Here is a 15,089-nt window from a genome sequence, read left to right on the forward strand (position 1 = left end):
AAGCAGGTTTCACTTGACATACTTTACATAATCCCTTAATTTTACATCTCGATCCACACTCGCCTCTGCTAAATTATGAAAAATCTCAATAATATCAAATTCAGTTAAAGAAAAACAAAAGATGCTCCTGTACTGCGACAGACATAGCACGGGTCCAAAACTGGTTTTGATCAACAGATCAATGCACAACTTAATCTCGTTAACAGCAGGTTGGGTAAAAGTTTAAGCTTAGCAATTACACCGAGTGACAAAACAGTGATCCTACAGAGTTCTTAATACTTTGATTCTCTAGAGTGATTCAAACGCAATAATAATTATATGCTTAAACAATCATATTAACACCCGAGTCCCACAAGCAATGCAAAGGAAATAATAGTACAAGGCTTAGGCAGTTATATCAAAATTTCTTGAGCAATTCGAACACAAAGTTATTTATAAAGATCAAGGATAAACGACAGAAAAGGCGAATAGAGTTATCAGTAGCAGAATGTCAAACTTAACTTTGGATCTGCAATCCGAAGGACGTTGTAGTTATCAAGTTGACTGGCTAGAATTGTGGCTCCGCAATGCAAAACTTGCCCTATATAAGCCCCCTTTGGTATGTATTATACGGCTGTCACGTGATATATCAAAAAGTCTCGTTCCAAAAGATCTTTGCAATAAAATAACTTTATGTTTACATAGTATTATAGGTTATGAAAATAATTCCTATTCACATGATAAAAACACTTTCACAAAGAACCCACATTTACTAAGATAAAACATAATTTAGAAATTGAGGCTCATATCAAAAGATGAAACTTCCTCTCTAACTTCCACTTATGCATGATTATTCTTTCTAGAACCCTTTAAAAGCCTTCAAGATTTACTACATCGCAATATATTTTTCTCACGCCTACAGTTCATCGCATTAGATCTGTATGCGTCACAGAAGTTATTAGGAATCACAATTCCTTTACGTTATTGATATGGATATGAATGAACAATTACATAACAATAACAATGATAATAATTATAAATATAAATACTACTGTTACTACTCATATCACTGTAATCATTATAAACTCTTGAGGCATACGTAATAATCCTCCCCACGAAAGATTATACCAAACAATCTTATATGAATACTGCATATTCATCAAGGTATGAAAATAATACATTTGATGATCACTAAGTCTGTTTAAATAAAGAGTAGTAAGTAAAAATGTCTTTAAAAAACGATAAACATCTGAGAGCAATTAGTTTGGCCCTGTGAGATTCATGTCTAACAACCTTTTCCCCCTGATTCTCCACTAGTTTAGTCCCTCAAAAACCTAGAAAAAGTTCTAACCACTCTTTTGATGCTCTAAAATAAATACTACAAATGCTAATATTAATATACTTTAATGCCTATACACATGTACATGTATCCCCCAGCTTACAAGTGTAGCTGCCTGACAGAAATAACCTCGTAAGAAATGGGCAAGGGAACCGAAGCCATCACACAGGAAAACGCCATAAAGTTTCCTCTGATCTGATAATTACAGTCGTAGACAAGGGGGAAGCATTTTTTGAAATTCGTGGAGAATCAGGATTTTTTTATTCCATTTCATAAGACATATGACAAGTGTTCCCAAAAGTAAACACGAATAGTAATAAAGAATAGAGATGTTTCCATAAGGAAGATAATTATAATTATTAACATAAAAAGATAAATATCAAAGCAATTTGATGTCACAGACTGAATAAATATCAAAGCAATTTGATGTCACAGACTGAATAAAAGTAAAAGCAAATTACTTGGTAAATTAATTCTTCACTAAGAAATATAAGATAAATTACATACAAAAAATATGTTTGTTATTCTTTTTAATAAACGAAGGGGGGAAGGAAATAATAGGTTACTGTATCATGGCATCCCAAGTAAAATAAATACACATACGTATTCATTCAATATATATATATATATATATATATATATATATATATATATATATATATATATATATATATATATATATATATATATATATATAGTTAGTATGTCTGTATATACACACACACAAATAAGGATTTTTCTAGTCCACTCCAGGACAAAGGCCTTAGACATGTCAATAACTGTATGGGATTTGGTTAGTTTTCATCCCCACACCGGCTAGACGGATTGGTGATAGTGGGAGATTTTCGTCTGACCGGTCACACACACCAACCTTGTATGGGTGTCCCTGACTAGTAAAACTTTGTTGACCATGGCGACACACAAACCATTTCACCACATAATACATATGCATATTCTAAGACTTGAGAACATAAGCTAGTTATAATTCTAAAGAGCTATGGGAAGAATAATGATGGGAATAACACTGAGAGACAGAAAAAGAACAATGTGGATACGAAAGCAAACTAAAGTAGAAGATATTCTAACATGTAAGAAAAAAATAGACTTGCAAGACATATAATAAGAATGACAGATAATAGATGGACATTAAGAATAACAGAATGGGTCCATAGAGATTGCAAAAGCAGCAGGGGAAGGATGAAAAGACAACGGATTAACGAGCTGAAAATTTGTGGGTATAATCTGGCGCAGAAACACCAAAAACAGACGAGAGTGGAAGGACATATCTGAGGCCTTTGTTCTGTATATGTATGACCATAATCTTGTATACATGACGGTGTTGGTAACTATCAATGCTTTCACTTAGTCAAGAGTGTTAAGAATTGGTGGAAATTCTTGATTGGTTTAGAAATTAAACTATTATTCAAATAATGTGGAAATAAAACGTGATCCCTAATACTTACAGTAAATTCAACATAAGTATATGCATTTATATATAAAAAGGTATGATCCAATTTATGTTCTGTAACATAAAATCACCTCAGTAATGAAAATTAATTTGGCCTGAATAATTGAAACTCATATTGAATGAGACTTCAAATAAAATTGTTTCTGAATTACACACAGTAAAAAATGTACAACAATTTGTTTTTCATTATAATTGCTTTCAAGTTTTCAAAGCGCTAATAGCAGGTGCTTGACAAGCACGGTCAATCAGTATTCACATTTACTTGACCGTTTTACCAAAGTCAAAGATTCACAGAAGTATCTGTAAAGTGAAGCCTCTCAGCAATACGTTCAAACATTTAATACCGGTTATGCAACGTACGCTGAACCCCTTTTGGGAACGACGGGGGAGTTCCATCAATGAAGGTAAACATGTTAGGAACGTGTCAAGGACATGTTGACATAACAATTGTTCTTTTCGTCACTGGCACCGAATTACATCAAACAGGAACTTTCCTTTATGGTAGCTAGTACTTCTATGTTCTGGTAACATTTCAATACTTAAACCTATTGATTTCTGTGATGGAATGATGATTCAAGTAATGCAAATACAGTATTTGAAATGGAATACTTGCAACGGTTTAGTATTGTCATGTTAAGAGCTTACAGTAAGGTCAGGATATACAGCCACAATTGGCTGATATCGACAACAGGCTATTTCGCCTCACAGAATAATGAAAAATTATATTCCTAATGATTACTAACACTGAGGAAACTGGACTACACATACGCCCACGATTTTGTTAGTATCATTCCCGTTCCCATTACTTGCTTATATTTCAATGGGAATTTGGTACATCAGATATACTGGCGTGCCTGTTATTTTGTCTTTAGTAAAGGTTTTTGAATAATTAAGGGGTTTTTTTTGGCACCAACCATGAATAAGTCAATTATTTCCGATAGATTTCAACCGGGTAAAGGTCAAATAGAAGAGACATTCAATGACGCATGATCGAGTGCTCAAAGATAAGAAAGTTAATTAAATGACAATTAGATTTAACCGGTTATTGCATGAGGAAGGTGACCTGACTGACAACAACCCACATCCAATTTTATCTTGATGCCACTGTTACAAAATGTGGTTGCAACGAAGCAGAGATCAACATTTGAAGGAGGAAAGGAAAAGAAAGCGGAGCAGTATTATCCCAAGAATACGAAGGGAAACAAAAATTGTTAAAGTCCTGTTACCAATTACGGATAACTTTGTTTTTCTTGATGTAGGTTCACAAAACCTCATAAGCCCCTTCAATTCGAATTTCTTCAGAAAGCATTTCAGCCTTCAACCTTTCATTTCTAAATTGTTCATGTGAAACGACAAGTAATAAAAAAGGAGTATATTAATCCCAGTGATTTGATAACATGAATCCATCTATTAATCAATATTCTTACAGCTTTATTACACATATAAATAATTTTCTTAATCTTGTGAATAACTCACGGTTTGCCTTATCAGAGAACTCACAGTTTGCAATGAACATGAACCGTCACCATGGTCACTCGAGATTCAACGTACTACACGTATCAACAAGTATGGGGAAAGTCATTACAGTAACTAAATTTGATCGTAAAAGATTGAATTTTTTTTTATAAATGGATATTGTAACAACAAATGTGTGGTTTTATCCACTGTTGTTTATCATGGGAAATTTACTTTCCACCGTTTAATGAGAAAGAAATGAATTCACTGATTGACGCGACCAGAATGACCGAGAGAAAGTACACTTAGCAACATAAACATGGCAAAATTAATATGAGAATATAAATGACACATGACGCTGAAAATGATTTTCAAGAGGAATAATGGTGTTGAGATAACTTAAAAATAGTTTGCATTGATTGCAGTCTTAGTATTTACCCTTTCTGCACAGTCTGACGCCTTTCACACAACGACGACGATTTTCAGCAGTAGGTGATAGAGGCTTAAAATCCCGAAACTTCGATTCCAAAAAGATGCTAAATGACGTTCTTGTATTTACTCCTTCTCTATTTCTATTTTGTATTTTTCAATTTTCCTCACTGCAAAAAAATGCTAATTTATGAAAGCAGTGGAGGGAGGGAAATAGAAGCTTATCATGAGGTATTTTAGAGCATTATTTTCTTGTAGGCCCCAAATTAGAGAATTGGTTAAAAAAAAAACACAAACACACACATACACACAGGCGCGCAATGGTAGAGAAAAGTGCTTTAACCTTAATGACTTTCTTTTTCGGGTGAAAGCAAGCGGCACCCGAGGCACCACAAATCATCTAACAAACACAGACCCTCCCCAAACACTGATTTCAAGGTCGAGGTTGCCACAGCTCTAGCGATTGAGGGAGAGAAAGAGAGAGAGAGGGAGAGAGAGAGGGGTGTGAGTGACCTGACTTCTAGTGGCTTCGGCCTCGTACTGGAGGCGGAGGTGGAGGATGTGGGAAAGATCTATCTCAAGGCCATAATAGACTGGCACTCGGCTGACGATGATGCCCCTCATTGCAAAAGCTTTCTTCCTCCTCGGCCGATGAACACCTCTTACTTTACGCCGGATCGCAAGTCACTTTTCGTGGTAGTTAGGCGCCGTGGGGATTTAAACCCAATTACTGAAAAAAAAAACTACACCGTTACACAACCCCGTGGAAGACTGAAGGAATTACGTCAATTCTGCATGCGCCTGGCAACGTCGTATGCCTGAACTCTCGTATTGATCGTGAAGGGAGATCATGGGTGGGCAGGGAGGGGGAGGAGGCACTCGGACTCTCGGAGCGAGGGAAGAGAACGCTACAGAATGGCAAAGGCTTCCCTTTCTGGCACCAAAAAGCGCTGATGGCGATAAGAATACATTGCTTGAAATTGTTTTGGTCAAGCTATAGTTTATGTCAAATGTTGGTTTCTTTATAATGTCTTCGATGAAGTTTGTAAACATTATCAGGTTATTACCCTTCATGACTGTAAATCTTTCGTCCATCGCCATTAGTGTTGTTTTGGTTTGCCTGACTTAGTATCACAGTAGCCCTGGCGAGGGGAAATTGACCCCTTACTAGGACTTAGGAAGCAGCAACTGAAAAAAATAGGATATAATATTTTGATGAAGTAATGGTGTTCAACAAACAAAGAGAGGAAAATTTCACGACTTACGTAGTTTCACCCTTTTTATTACTCATTTCCCTATGAACCTGAACCAAAGTTTGAGCAAAATGAATCATAGATTGTTTTGCAAAAAGCTCATTATATCTATAATACAAATCCTGCCTGGGTAGAGCTAAAATCACAATTATGCTTCATTCTTAACCATCATTGGAAATAATAAAAAAAAAAAAAATATCTCCACAATTTGTATATTCGAAAGATGATGAACGATTGATGAACACAATCATCTCCAACGTGGGCATTCTAGCAAAGACAAAATGTGGAAGCATCTTGGATCTCGAAAACTAAATATCGCCAGCTAAAAGCAACATCCTTCAGGCTACTCGTGGGAAAGTAGGTCAGTTGGGTAATAACATAACCCCGCTTCTTTGAGCATCTTCGTAACAAATTCGAAGAAAATAGAACAGAGTGAGAGTGAGAGAAAGGGAATGATGAACTAGATTAACGTTACGTAACTGTTATACTCTCCGAGTGAAAAGCTTTTGCACTCGTACCATAAATATTGAATGCTAGCTTCGTCATTAAAGCAGACGTTCCCATCTGCTCCTCGGCTTTGATCGTATCTTCATCGACCTAACAACTATTTTCTTATTCCAAGTCTTGCTTTCTGCTTTCCCCATTTGGTTACGTACTCAGATCATATAGGTTTTTGAAGATTTTTTTTTTCCGCATTAAACTGGAAATGTTTCCAAACATGAAAAAACGAAGTTTTCAGTGGTGAAAAAAAAAAAAAAAAAAACACTTGATGCAAAACAAGTAAATAACTACTGCTGAAAATACCAGGTAAAGATCAACATGAGCTGTCCCGGGGGAAAATTTTCAAGAGTAAATTAAGCCATTGAAAAAAAAATGTTTTCGTTAAGTTGGGCATAATAAACATACACACATTATATATATATATATATATATATATATATATATATATATATATATATATATATATATATATATATATATATACATATGTATATATATATGTATGTATATATACACATATATACATATGTATATATATACATATACACATATATATATATATATATATGTATGTGTATATGTATATATATACATATGTATATGTGTATATATACATACATATATATATACATATATATATATATATATATATATATATATATATATATATATATATATATATATATACACATTATATATATAATATATATATCCATATATATATATATATATATATATATATATATATATATATATATATATATATATATATATATATATATGCTTATCATCATGCACAACATGACAAAATTAAATTTCAATTTCTTAATTAACTACTTTCACAAATATTCCTAAACTTACCATTACTCCTTTCGACTAATCCTTTGTCCATCTGTACTTCTATATTATCTTTTACATCAAATACTCAAAATTCTCATTCTATTGCCCCTGGAATGTATTCTTATTAAACAATACCTCCCCATTTGCAAAGTTTGATATTTAATCTTTTTCTTCTCACTTCCACATCTGTAGAATCACTTCTTCTCCCTAGTCCCTGTTTCAACACCTTCCCCCGAATTTTTTCATGACACCTCATCTATACTAGACTTAATCCTACATCCATCTTCAAATATTTCTAAGGATGCTCTTTCCTTTAACCTTGCAGTTCCAACTAACATTGACCTCTCTTTTCTTCGTTAAACTTCTCATTTTTTCCACGCCTCATCCTTTCATAATTACAAAAGTTCCCTGGTGACACAATGATATATTCCGGGAATCTTGCACTAACAATTACTACTAGCTTTCCTACCATCTCATGGAAAGTGTTGCTGTGAGAACCGGCCTTCACCTTCAAACAAGGATTTCAAGTGGCTGTCACTTTCTCAATTACGGTTGCAACCCCACAAAGTCAACTACCCCTCACGCACCAAATCCAATCATTATTATCTCCATATCTCTTTTATTTGCAACCAGCTTATGTTCTAAAGGTGCGACCACACGGTCGAACAGTGTCTGTCGGTCGATCTACACAAATTTTAGGTCTCATCGTTATTTAACTTGTTTAACACACATCTTTGACTAAATTGACCTTTTCACCGAGAATAAATTCAATTTAATTTTTCGTTTCTCCGTTTGGGATTTTCCATGTCCATTTTCTGTTCCTTTAAATGATTATATATATATATATATATATATATATATATATATATATATATATATATATATATATATATATATATATATATATATATATATAGTTCATAATTATACTGTCTCTTTCAGCAAATTTACGAGCATGTGTCCTCTGACATTTATTGTGCCTACTCCAAATTTACCTACAGTTGAATCTTCTTTCATTTGAACTACTTTAGCATTCAAATAACCCAAAGCTAATGTAAATGAAGTCGTGATTTTTTAAAGATATCTCATAAATATATCTATGTGTGTGTGTGGTCTTGAAATATCCCAGTTAGTGGTCTAAATAAAATATTTTCCAGGGAGCTTCAAGTTCCAAGCTCCCAGCTGAATGGCTTCGCTCCAACGACCTGTTATGACCTGCATCAATGGCAGTGTTTAGAAGCTTTGCTAGTTTTAGATCTCCAAACCAAACAGATTACTAAGTATAATTTTATGTAACTTATACTTAAAAGAAAAGCCAGGAATGACTGGAGAGAATATGAAGACATGAAAGCAGGAGAAGCTGACAAAGCTATGAATTCAGGGAGTGGCTATGGTGTAAGAATTGCTCACAGAATCATTTATGAAATTTCTACTGGGGCAAAGAAAGATGGATCTGTAATAACAACAGAAGATGAAAAAAAACCAACGCTGGATGGAACACTTTAATGGGGTCATGAATAGGATATATGAAGGTAATAATTTGATTGATATATTTTAAGCTAAGGAAGACCTTGATGTGCCCATGAATGAATTCAGTGTATTTGAAGTCAAGTTATCATTGAAAAACTAAAGAGATGGAAAGCCCTTGGATACGATGGAATAACTGCCGAGATGATGTTAGCCGAAAATGTAGTGATTCCCAGAATACCTACAAGATTATTTTGTAGAATGTAGCGTAAAGACGAAAAACCTGATAAATGGGAGTTAGGAGTGTTGGTGAAAATGACAAAAATAGATCTAACTTATTGCAATAATTACAGAAACTTTATACTTACGTCAGTTGTCACGAAAATATATAGTATGCTCATTCAAAAGACACTATAGAGAACGATTGATGAAAAGCTTGAGAGATGAACAAGCAGGATTTGGATTTAGAAGAGGTAGAAGTTGTAGTGACCAAATTTTCATTATAAGACATGTGGTACAGCAATGTGTAGAATATAGAAATTCCACTTTGATGGCATTTGTGGACTATGAAAAAGCCTTTAACAGTGTGCACGAGCAAATTTTGTGGAGATTCCTGCTTCATTATGGAGTTCCTCTCAAATATATAAATTTGATTAAGTCTGTTCATGAAAAGAGCAAGTGCAAAGTTAATGTTAGTGGAGTCCTAGCAAATAATTTCCAGTGAACAGTGGAATACTCCAAGGGAATGAGTTGTCCCCTGTGTTGTTATCCTCCTCATTGATTTTGTAATGCATAGAACAGTTGGGGATGGTGGAGAAGGACTGGACTGGATTGGTAACAGGAAATTAGCTAACCTAAAGTATGCTGATGACGCTGTCCTTATTAGCAGAACACCACAGGATTTGCAAAGCTTGTTGCTAGAATGCAAGAAATATCACAGGAGGTTGGACTAAAGATAAATAGAAGACAAACAGTGATGATGAGAACAGAATATGCAATGGAAGATGAAATATCATAGGAAGGTGGAAGGATTAATGCAATGGAATTATTTAAATATTTAGGAACTATGATCTCTACGACAGAATCTTTAGAATTTGAAATTAATGAAACTGTGAAAAAAAGAAAATCACAAACTAGCAAGGTTAAGTAAAATTTAGAAATCAAATTGCCTGAAATTACATATAAAAATCAGGCTATATAAAAGTTTAGTGGGATTGGTTTTACTGTATGGATATTAGTCTTGGTATGACAATGAGACAATAACTGATTTAGTAGATTTAAGAACAAAACCCTTAGAAAATTATTGGGAGTTAGATAACAGGACAAGACTAGAAATGAAACTTTAAAAGAGATTACTCGAGTGCCATATGTTGACGAGATCATGATGAAGGGTAGATGGAGAGGGTTTGGGCATGCTCTTCGCACTCCCCAAGAGAGATAAGTTCACCAAACAATCATCTGGGCTCCACAAGGCACTAGAAGAGTTGGAAGACCCAGGCCTACATGGCTGAGGACTATTGAAGCGTGAAGTAGGAAATTTTGAATGGAGAAGTATTGATTCAAAAGCTCAAGATAGAGATGACCCGAAATCTAACCAAGGCACTTTGCGTCAATGGAGTAGATGATGATATTCATTCAGATTAGGAAAACAATTTTTATGGAAACTAGACTACTTTGAAATGTACACACTAACAATATTTCCAGGAGCATATGGATATTGGGTTCTCTTCAACATATCAGCTTATGGTGCTATAGCCTTCACTGCCGCTTTTGTAGCCGTTTAGAGTGTTTTATAGATAGCTGTGACATTAGAGGAATTATTTTCAAGTAATTGTTTTCCCGAATCAAATGACAAAGATTTCGCATTATCAACGTCTTGAATAAGAAAATCGCTTCTTTAATTCACTAACGTTATCTACTTAAATATAAGATAGTGACTCTCTCTGACGATATATCTAAACCCTCCTCATTCCCGCCCCTATAACCCTCTACCCACCATCATAATCATTGTCTTTTAAATCAATACATTCAATAATGTCTTCAACTGAAGGATCATCAATAAAAATAGCAGCAGCAGCAGATATAGTAACAATAATAACAGTTGTTATAAGATATATTTCCAGGACTTGAATATACACCTCCAGGTGACCGAATCGATAAAGGATTGTCACCAAGTCAAAGTTTTCAAGCTCAGGAAGGTAATGCTTAGAATTAATACTTAGAATTAACTGCATGACTAGTACTCCGTACATGGTTGTACAGCCTGGGAAAATAAGAATGCAAAAGATGGTCAAAAACTGAATGCCAGTGTCAGATTTAATATAAATCAAGATCAGGGAAAAGGAATTTAACACCAAAGATTTTTGTCCAACATATCAAGATGAGAGTCAGCAGCTGAAAACCAGACAGGTAATCAATACTCAAAATACAGTACAATGAAAGAATTCAAAATATTTCCTCAAGATAGACTGATCACCGAAAATCTTAAATTAATCTCTCAATATGCCATTTTTTTTTTGTGTGTGTGTGAGTGCAACTGAAGAAGAAACAGACCAGATGTTTTTCATATGTAAATTTACAATAAAGTATTACACCTAGAATTTTAAATGAGTGGTATATGGTTAGGAGACCGTGTCAATGCAAAGATCTGGATGTTAAGAGCCACTGTCCTCGACCTACTTCCATCATTTAATTATTTTTCTAACGCTATATATAGCTTATCGTTAATTTCTCTAATTCCTTACCCTACTAGACTGCTCTCCCTGTTGGAGCCCTAGCCTTGTAGCATTTTGTTTTTTTCAGCTAGGATGTTCCTTGGGATTGTAGCATTGTTTTTTTTTTCCAACTAAGGAGGGAGTTAGCGTAATGATAATAATTAGTTTATGTTGCAATGAACATTATCTTGAACATAGGATCCCTATGAAAACTTTTCTTGTTTGAAAAACATTTTCCTTTCATCTGTATATTATTCAATAATTCAATACACCTTCGCAACAAGGTTTATAGATGGGTTTGTTTAGGCAAAGGATAAAAACAAAAGGGTTAACTCTCCATTCAGAGAGTTTATTTTCAACGCTGTGATTGGACTAGGCATCGGGAAAACAAATAAAAATAGTAATCGTTTTGTTGATGGTTTTTCCTTCTTCAGAGAAAGCTTTCCTCTCGGAGATAGTTGTTTAATTGATAGTTCAACTTTCTATGGAACATTTGAAATAGAAATGAGTCTACTTTGTATTACAAGCTCAAAGAAAGACAGTTATAACAAGCTCAAAGAAAGACAGTTATTAGTTAGTAAAAATTCAAAGGTCATATTACTTAGAAAAATTTAAGATTTAGCTTTGCTACTTGCATATGTTTCCCGTATTTTTTTTTTTTTTATTCTTAAAGAAATATTCCCTGACTTAGTTTACAAAACAATAAAATAATACAGACTTAGTTCTTATATAACTTGAATTGAATCGCATTACGCATAATCTTTAATACAGAAAAGAACAACAAGCTTTATTTACTTCGCAAAGAAACAAATCCCAACTTCTTATTTTCTGCTCACTTTAAAAAAGCGGTTTGTTGATTCAGTTTCCAAACCCGAGACCATTTTGAGAGAAAAAACAAGGGCAACTCTGTAGCCTTGAATTTTCCATCCATGCGTTACATTATAAATGGCATTGTTAAAAAGCATCTTCATAACGATAACGGTTTATTTGTTAATCGAAACCCCTTTCCATCTTGAGCCAGGTGTCAGTATAGTTTCTAGAATGTGAATATTGACAATCATTTGCTCCCAGTTTTTTCTAAATGAGCTAAATTTTAATCATAAAAAGCAGGATTATACGATCGCATTTATCTCATTCATGAGCTTGTAATCTGAATGGGTTTGAAGTAGATACGGATCTCAATTTAACACAATCTTATTATTAGTGTTGCTAGTCAAGTTCTAACTCTACTTATAAAAAAATTATCACTTATTAAGGACTTAAAAAATTCCCTTATTTTGCTCATTCCTTGCCTGATAAGTACTGGTGCACAAAGTTAAGGGCTGAATAATGAACAAATGAAATATCATAAGCACTACAATAGTGACTGACGACAGTAGGACAGAAATTCTTTTATGTTATATCGAATTGGAAAGGTTAGGAACATCTATAGTGCATCTATTTAGTCTTGATTATATTTTCATAGTAAGAAATGCTGCTTTGCATGTGTAGATACATGCAAAATTATACATCTTCATATGTTGCTACAATAATGGATAAGCAGTACCAGAATCTTTAGGTGTTTTGTGAGTATTAGTTGTAGCCTTTTAGCACACCATTTGATTATAATCTAACAATCTCAAAGTCGATATTTGCATGAAATGTCAGAGTCGAACGATAATCTAAGAAATAGATGTAACTAATAAAAGTATCCAATAGAGCTTAAAACAATTTCTTATACTCTAATACACTCGAGTTTGGACTGGAAATCATTTATTTCTTCTGGTGTACCCTAAAATCCCCAGTCGTTTAAATGCTTCACCACGTTTTCATCCTTGAATCAAGTTGGAAAAATAAAGGTCTGTGTAGGATATAAAAGTCAGTTATCTTTTTATATATACAATTATTGAAAGTTTAGCTCTTCTTGCATCATAAGTTCAAGGATCTTAACCCTTTCGGCAAAAGGCAATGGTTTCCGTTCAGTTTTTTTGGGCTTGAGCCATGTCGTCCAGATGGAAGTTCCTTATTGGCAGCTTCTACTTGGAATATTTCTGCGAGTGATATACTAGAGAAATTTTACCTTAGAGGTATCAATGGAGTTCTAACCTCCGGAGCGAATATCCCGAGAGATATCGTGTATATAACAGGGACGTGTTATTAACAAGCCAAGGTTATCCTTGTCTCGAAGGATAAGGGATAGGGTAGGATACGTGGGCCAGAGAGCCGTCACAACTCCCGATCTCAACGTGCTACAACTAACACGTTTCCTGTTGTTCCATTCCCTTTCGCAGTCGTCATCTTTGACAGTCACTTGGAGTTTTTCTGCCTTTTTTTCTTAGCCTTTCGAGTGATTTTTGATCATGGATGTTTCAGCTTCTTCCTTATCGACTAATTTAGTGTGTTGGGTTATTTCGCATTTTTCGATTTGCATGCTTTTAGTATTCAGTGGCCAACAGGCAGTCAGCGCCATTGCATCATGTTACCAAATAGCTTAGAAATGCTTAGTTTTTTGGTCATATTATTGTATGAATATGTTTTATATTATTATTTCACAGTGTGGTATGATTATGGATATCCCCAACCCCTTTTTCGGTGTTACTTGTGTGTTTTTATCAGCATTGACTTACTAACTCTATCCTGGCAAGAGGCCATGCCTGGTGAATTGCCAGTTGTGCACCAATCCCCTTCCTTCACCTAACCTTACTGGTTTGGTAACACTGTCTATCTTCCCACGCTGTCGACTCGTCACAGCGGGGAGCTGCAGTATTGAAGGTCCCTCTGGGAGTTGGATACTGTTTTCAGTTGTCCTAGAGTGACTGTTTTAACTTTCCACTTAGCCTATATGTTTGGAAAGGCGGCACAGGCCTTGGGAACTTGTTCCCTGTCTACTTTTGTTTATCCATTGGAACGCTTTACCCAATGTTCTAATACTGACAGGTAGACCCCCTTGTGTTCCCTTACCCATTCTTAGTCTTCCCTCTTAGTCTTTGGTAGGCTATGCCTGGTTGTAAGTACTTGTCTTCTATGCCCTATCACTGCAGACCCCTTGGAACACTATTCCTGTTCTAATGTCGCTGTTAGGCCTTCCTGTCCTGCTACCTCACCAACTTCTGAGTCTCCCATCACCACCCCTTTTTCCTTTACCAATGTGCCTGTTAGTGTCTACCTGCTGTGGAACTTTGTTCCCATCCTTGTCTAGATCCATGGCGGCTGAAGTATGCTTCGTCTCCATACTTGGACAGGATAACTTGTAGGCTATCTTTCCTGGCCCTAAGTAGGAGAGATTTTTTCCTTCCCTGAAGTCAAATCTCTCTGCCGCCTTAGAGACCACTCTTGGGTATTTTCTCTTTCTTCCTAGTTAGGCCATAACCTGACTGTACTGGGAACTGTGTTCCTCTTGTCTAGTCATTCAACCCTAGCTTTGGAGTTTTCTTTCACCCACTAGGTAGGCTAGGCTTGCCTGCACACTTCTCCCTATGGCCTAATCTTATCTAGGCAGGGTCCTACTCTGTCACCTAGGCAGTTACCTGTTCTATGTCTGCAGCTTCCCTTCCTGTGCTATGTCACTCTAGCTGCGGAGTCTTGACTCCCTTGCCTGTTTAGCTTATCTTGGCAGAAGTGTCGCCTTCTGTCTCTGCTTTCGGTGTTGTCAGCTTGAGTTCTTC

At 35.2% G+C, this 15,089-nt stretch overlaps 1 protein-coding gene across 2 annotated transcripts in view; it reads right to left on the minus strand.

The window, feature by feature from the left end:
* LOC137646047 (steroid hormone receptor ERR2-like) overlaps positions 1-15,089 on the minus strand; it is a 541,572-nt gene that overhangs the window by 487,881 nt on the left and 38,602 nt on the right. Inside the window, exon 1 of one of the 2 annotated variants that reach the window (XM_068379198.1) lies at positions 4,680-5,204. The exons of the other annotated variant lie outside the window; for it this stretch is intronic. The gene's annotated coding sequence lies outside the window, so the exon portion shown is untranslated. Of the gene's footprint in view, positions 1-4,679; positions 5,205-15,089 lie in introns of those variants that run through there. 2 annotated transcript variants of the gene reach the window in all.

This window comes from Palaemon carinicauda, chromosome 8, assembly GCF_036898095.1.
Source record: "Palaemon carinicauda isolate YSFRI2023 chromosome 8, ASM3689809v2, whole genome shotgun sequence".
Taxonomy (NCBI): Eukaryota; Metazoa; Arthropoda; class Malacostraca; order Decapoda; family Palaemonidae; genus Palaemon; species Palaemon carinicauda.